The 7,112-nt window shown below is 30.3% G+C and overlaps 1 long non-coding RNA gene across 1 annotated transcript; it reads right to left on the bottom strand.

Annotated features, from left to right (window-relative positions):
- Nucleotides 1-4,405: 4,405 nt before the first annotated feature.
- LOC127075500 (uncharacterized) lies at nucleotides 4,406-4,996 on the bottom strand. The gene is made up of 2 exons (XR_007786483.1): nucleotides 4,903-4,996; nucleotides 4,406-4,644 (listed from the first exon to the last, which is right to left on the bottom strand). It is a non-coding gene; the product is annotated as an uncharacterized LOC127075500 (long non-coding RNA).
- Between the last annotated feature and the right edge of the window lie 2,116 nt (nucleotides 4,997-7,112).

Here is a 7,112-nt window from a genome sequence, read left to right as displayed (position 1 = left end):
TTTAATGTAATATCTACTAGTTACATGTCTAGAATAATAACCAGTGGTATAAATAATTGGTACGGGAAACATCAATTCAAATATATAGAAATGAGCCAGATTAAGATTTTTACAAAAATAGAAATAGGATAAATAATACATCAATGACCGAACAAAATCTTTAACACTCCATCGTATCCTCGATGCCAAGTCCATAGTTGCGAGTCCGAACCAATTACCTACTAAATTCAAAATAACATAATAACATGGGATGAGATATTAATGTTAGTAGGTTTCTGATATAAACAATTGAATCTATGACTACCCTTCTACCCAGGTCAAGGTCTACTTGATAAATCCATCAGGATATCTCAACCCAATCCCACGTGAATGGTTTTTGACTATATACCTTACGATCATCTCATTGGCATTATACATCTAGTTAAACACGCAAGATTAACATACTAAAATAGTATACTTATCCCATCGATGTTCTCAAACTGATAATTGGATAATCAGTTATCCAAGCCGATATATATGTTTTAATGTTAATTAAAGCCCGACACAGGCGTTTATGTATTGTGACCAACTAAAACACTAACAAATCAAATGAAATGTCAACAACCGTACCAGTATATATATGACTCATATGGCTCATCACAAACTAGGGTCCTCCTATAAGCATATAATCTAGATTGACTCTCTCCTAGTGCCATCCGTATGACTTGAAGCATCTCTAATTGGCCATAGACCACAAATATAGTAGTCATCTATCCGGAGTAGCGTATGGATCATATATACTCCAAATCTATCTCAGGAGAACTATATCTCGTGATATCCGTGTATAGATCCAGAACTATACATCGTGACTAGGGTAGTCACTGACCCACATACTCTATTGAGATGGACATATTATGCCATACACCCATATATAACCATGCAGATTCTAACTGCAACGATCCCCGACATTCGAGTCTAGTTTATGAGATCTTCGACATCCAACTAAAACTTTGTGAGATTTCGGCACCATTTTGGGTTATATACCTAGTGTATGCAGTTAGACATCTCAATCCCCTAGATGTTTTATAGTCAATTAATTGAAAGGTCTACACGAGCCTTTCGGGTTGTCAGTAATCAACACGAATATAAGCATATAAAATCACTTTGGATGTTCATGATTTTCCTACATCAAATATAATTAATCTAGCTTTTCCCTGCAACGCTAATAGTATCATGTAATCATAATCATATTGATTATGTTACTATCTGGTGGTACTAACCAATAAGGTAGTCCATGACGTAATACGGTATTCACCATCTCTCATTCAACTCTTAGTTTAGTCCTATCTCGAACGAATGATTTACACCTAAACGCATAGAAAATACAACATTTATAACAAAAAAAAAATTCCTCTGTTAAAATTAGATTTTATTTTTTTCATCGACAATTATTTATTGGGTATGAAAGTTTTGATTAGATAAGTTTTGGATCCTTCTCAATATTTAGTATTAAACTATTATGACAATTGTAAACACTAGTAATTCTTATCAATGTTTTTTTAATCAATGACGAGTTCATATATTTCATATCATCCAAGAAATATGACACTAATTTGTAACATAGATGGTTGGTGAGAATTTATTTTCATTTTAAAGTGAATTTATCGATAATTGAGGTTTACAGATTTCCAACATTACAAAAACTCCTTACAGCTTCTAATTTTCAAATACAAATGTGCATCTTTTATTTTTCAGTGATATGAATGATACACCGTAGCTTCTTAAATAAAACAACAACAATTATCTTCACCACCCGAAAACATTGTCCACCTTTTTGAAATCCCTTTCTAAGGCATTATGTGCCGCAATTTGAATTACAAGTATCTACGCAACATGCTGGTGGTGGTCCATTTCTTCCATAAGGGCAATCTAGTGTAGCTGGAGTGTCCAAACTAGTAACAAATCCTAAAACAAAAAAATTGTATAAGTTATTATGCACACAAAGTTGTTTCTTTATATTTTCCAAATTTTGCACCCAATATTATTATTACTTCATAAAAAGTTGGTGAATCATGTAGATCTAACAACTAAAGCTAATGTTTTTCTATCTATGAACAAAAATTCTAAGGATACAAATAACAAAAATTCTTAAATTTAAACGTAAATTGTTTCATAAAAAAAAGTATTAAAAGAGATATAAAAATAATTCATAAAACACCAAAAAGATAAGAAGATTGACACCTTTGAGAAGTCATTTTGTTGGATTTCACTTTATATTTTCTTGTGTGTTACAAGACTAAAATGATATGCATTATATAGACAAAAAAAATTAAATGGAAATAAAAATTATTATTATTATTCTTATATTAAATTTCATTCAAAGTTAATAATATGTTTGAAGATTTATAATATTATAAGACTTTTTAAAGATTCACATGTCAAAAACAATTGAATAGAAATATTAATAAAATTAAAAAATTAAGAGAAAATTATGTTAAATATTCAAATATAATTAATAAGTAATATTAATGGTAGAAATATATTAGTTAGTTAAAATAAGAATTGTCATTGTTTTTAAAACTTCGTGGTTTTACTATGACAATATTTTATTTAAGATCCAAAATTGATACTAGGGTCACCATATGTTTCTGTACCTACAAATATTCATTTAGTATTTATTGAATATTGATCACTAGTTCAATAATAAAATAAATATATTAATTACAATAGTTATTTTATAAAATAAATTTTAAAAAATTAAATAGTAGGTCAATTAGTCATAATTAATGTAATATCTACTAGCTACATGTTTAGAATAATAACGAGTGGTATAAATAATTGGTACGGGAAAACATCAATTGAAATATATAGAAGTGGGCCATAATAAAATTTTCACAAAAATAGAATTAGGATAAATAATATATCAATGACCGAACAAAATCTTTAACATAAAAGATAGACACTCCATCATATCCCCGATGCCTAGTCCGTAATTTCGAGTCCGAATCAATTACCTGCTAAATCCAAAATAATACAATAACATGGGATGCGATACTAATTTTAGTAGGTTTCTCATATAAACAATTGAATCTTTGACTACCCTTCTACCCAGGTCAAGGTCTACTTGAAAATCTGTTCTCTAACTGATATGTAGATAATCTGTTATCCAAGCCGATAGGTATGCTTTGGTGTTACGTAAATCCCGACTCAGGCGTTTATGTATTGTGACCAACTAAAACATTAACAAATAAAACAAAGTGTCAACAACCGTACCAGTCTATATATGACGCATATGACTCATGACCAACAAGGGTACTCCTATAAGCATATCATCTAGATTTACTCTCTTCTACTGCCACCCGTATGAACTGAAGCATTTATAAATTTATACGCTCAGTATCGAATCAGAAGTTCAACAAAGTCCTATACTTATAGGCCATTGACCACAAATATAATAGTCAACTATCCGGAGTAGCGTATGGATCACATATCATCCTAAACTATCTCATGAGAACTATATCTCGTGATATCCGTGTATAGAGCCAAAACTATACATCGTGACTAGGATAGTCACATGATCCACATACACTACTGAGATGGACATGTTATCCCATACACCTATATATAACCCTGCAGACCCTAACTGCAACGGTCTCCACATTCGAGTCTAGTTTATGAGATCTTCGACATTCTACTAAATTTTGTGAGATTCCGGAACCACTTTGGGTTATATACCTAGTGTATGCAGTTAGACATCTCAATCCCCTAGATGTTTTATAGTCAGTTAATTGAAAGGTCTTCACAAGCCTTTCTGGTTATCAGTAATCAACACGAATATAAGCATATAAAATAACTTTGGATGTTCATGATTTTCCTACCTCAAACATAATTAATCTAGGTTTTCCCTGCAACACTAATAATATCATGTAACCATAATCATATTGATTATGTTACTATCTTGTGGTACTAACCAATAGGGTAGTCCATCATGTAATACGATATTCACCATCTCTCATCCAACTCTTAGTTTAATCCTATCTCGAACGACTGATTTACACCTAAACGCATAGAAAATACAACATTTATAACAACAAAAAAAATGCCACTGTTTAAATTAGATTATATTTTTTTCATCAACAATTATTTATTGGGTATGAAAGTTTTGATTAGATAAGTTTTGGATCCTTCTCACTATTTAATATTAAACTATTATGACAATTGTAAACACTAGCAATCCTTATCAATGTTTTTTTAATCTATGACGAGTTCATATATTTCATATCATCCAAAAAATATGGCACTGATTTGTAACATAGATTGTTGATGAGAATTTATTTTCATTTTAAAGTGAATTTATCGATAATTGAGGTTTACAGATTTCCAACATTACAAAAACTCCTTACCGCTTCTAATTTTCAAGCACAAATTAAGGTGCAGCTTTTATTTTTCATTGATATGAATGATACACCGTAGCTTCTTAAATAAAACAACAACAATTATCTTGACCACCCGGAAACCAACATTGTCCACCTTTTTGAAATCCCTTTCTAAGGCATTCTGTGCCACAATTTGAATTACAAGTATCTACGTAACATGCTGCTGGTGGTCCATTTCTTCAATAAGGGCAATCTAGTGTAGCCGGAGTGTCCAAACTAGTAACAGATCCTGAAACAAAAAAATGTATAAGTTATTATGCACACAAAGTTGTTTCTTTATATTTTTCAAATTTTGCACCCGATATTATCATTACTTCATCAAAAGTTGGTGAATCACGTAGATCTAACAACCAAAGCTAATCTTTTTCTCTCTCTATGAAAAAAAATTCTAAAGATACAAATAATAAAAATTCTTAAATTTAAATGTAAATTGTTTCATCAAAATAAAAATGTATTAAAAGAGATATAGAAAAATTCCTCCCTTTACCTGAATGCAAAATCAAAATAATACATAAAACACCAAAAAGATAAGAAGATTGACAACTTTGAGAAGTCATTTTGTTGGATTTCACTTTATATTTTCTTGTGTGTTACAAGACTAAAATGATATGCATTATATAGACAAAAAAAATTAGATGGAAATAAAAATTATTATTATTTTATCTTATTAAATTTCATTCAAAGTTAATAATCATATTCTGAAGATTTATTATATTATAAGACTTCTTAAAGATGCACATGTCAAAAACAACTAAATAGAAATATTAATAAAATTTAAAAATTAAGAGAAAATTAGGTTAATTATTCAAATATAATTAATAAGTAATATTAATGGTAGAAATATATTAATTAGTTAAAATAAGAATTGTCATTGTTTTTAAAACTTCGTGGTTTTACTATGACAATATTTTATTTAAGATCCAAAATTGATACTAGGGTCACCATATGTTTCTGTACCTACAAATATTCATTGAGTGTTTATTGAATATTGATCACTAGTTCAATAATAAAATAAAAATATTAATTACAATAGTTATTTTATAAAATAAATTTTAAAAAAGAAAATAGTAGGTCAATTAGTCATAATTAATGTAATATCTACTAGTTACATGTCTAGAATAATAACCAGTGGTATAAATAATTGGCACGGGAAAACATCAATTGAAATATATTGAAGTGGGCCAGAATAAAATTTTCACAAAAATAGAATTAGGATAAATATAAATGACCGAACAAAATCTTTAACATAAAAGATAGACACTCCATCATATCCCCGATGCCAAGTCCATAGTTTCGAGTCCGAATTAATTACCTGCTAAATCCAAAATAATAGAATAACATGGGATGCGATACTAATTTTAGTAGGTTTCTGATATAAACAATTGAATCTCTGACTACCCTTCTACCCAAGTCAAGGTCTACTTGAAAATTCTATCAGGATATCTCATCCCAATCCCACACGAATGAGTTTTAACTATACACCTCACGATCATCTCATTGGCGTTAGACTTCTATTTAAACACTCAAGATTCACATACTGAAATAATATACTTATCCTACCACAGTTCTCCAACTGATATGTAGATAATCTGTTATCCAAGCCGATAGGGATGCTTTCGTGTTACGTAAATCCCGACTCAGGCGTTTATGTATTGTGACCAACTAAAACACTAACAAATAAAACAAAGTGTCAACACAACCGTACCAGTCTATATATGACGCATATGACTCATGACCAATAAGGGTACTCCTATAAGCATATCATCTAGATTTACTCTCTTCTACTGCCACCCGTATGAACTGAAGCATTTATAAATTTATACGCTCAGTATCGAATCAGAAGTTCAACAAAGTCCTATACTTATAGGCCATTGACCACAAATATAATAGTCAACTATCCGGAGTTGCGTATGGATCACATATCATCCTAAACTATCTCATGAGAACTATATCTCGTGATATCTGTGTATAGAGCCAAAACTATACATCGTGACTAGGATAGTCACATGATCCACATACACTACTGAGATGGACATGTTATCCCATACACCTATATATAACCCTGCAGACCCTAACTGCAACGGTCCCCACATTCGAGTCTAGTTTATGAGATCTTCGACACTCTACTAAATTTTGTGAGATTCCGGAACCACTTTGGATTATATACCTAGTGTATGCAGTTAGACATCTCAATCCCCTAGATGTTTTATAGTCAGTTAATTGAAAGGTCTTCACAAGCCTTTCTAGTTATCAGTAATCAACACGAATATAAGCATATAAAATAACTTTGGATGTTCATGATTTTCCTACCTCAAACATAATTAATCTAGGTTTTCCCTGCAACACTAATAGTATCATGTAACCATAATCATATTGATTATGTTACTATCTTGTGGTACTAACCAATAGGGTAGTCCATCACGTAATACGATATTCACCATCTCTCATCCAACTCTTAGTTTAATCCTATCTCGAACGACTGATTTACACCTAAACGCATAGAAAATACAACATTTATAACAAAAAAAAATGCCTCTGTTAAAATTAGATTATATTTTTTTCATCAACAATTATTTATTGGGTATGAAAGTTTTGATTAGATAAGTTTTGGATCCTTCTCAGTATTTAGTATTAAACTATTATGACAATTGTAAACACTAGCAATCCTTATCAATGTTTTTTTAATCTATGACGAGT

Source organism: Lathyrus oleraceus, chromosome 4 (genome assembly GCF_024323335.1).
Source record: "Lathyrus oleraceus cultivar Zhongwan6 chromosome 4, CAAS_Psat_ZW6_1.0, whole genome shotgun sequence".
Lineage (NCBI taxonomy): Eukaryota > Viridiplantae > Streptophyta > Magnoliopsida > Fabales > Fabaceae > Lathyrus > Lathyrus oleraceus.
This window is presented reverse-complemented; position numbering and strand designations above follow the sequence as displayed.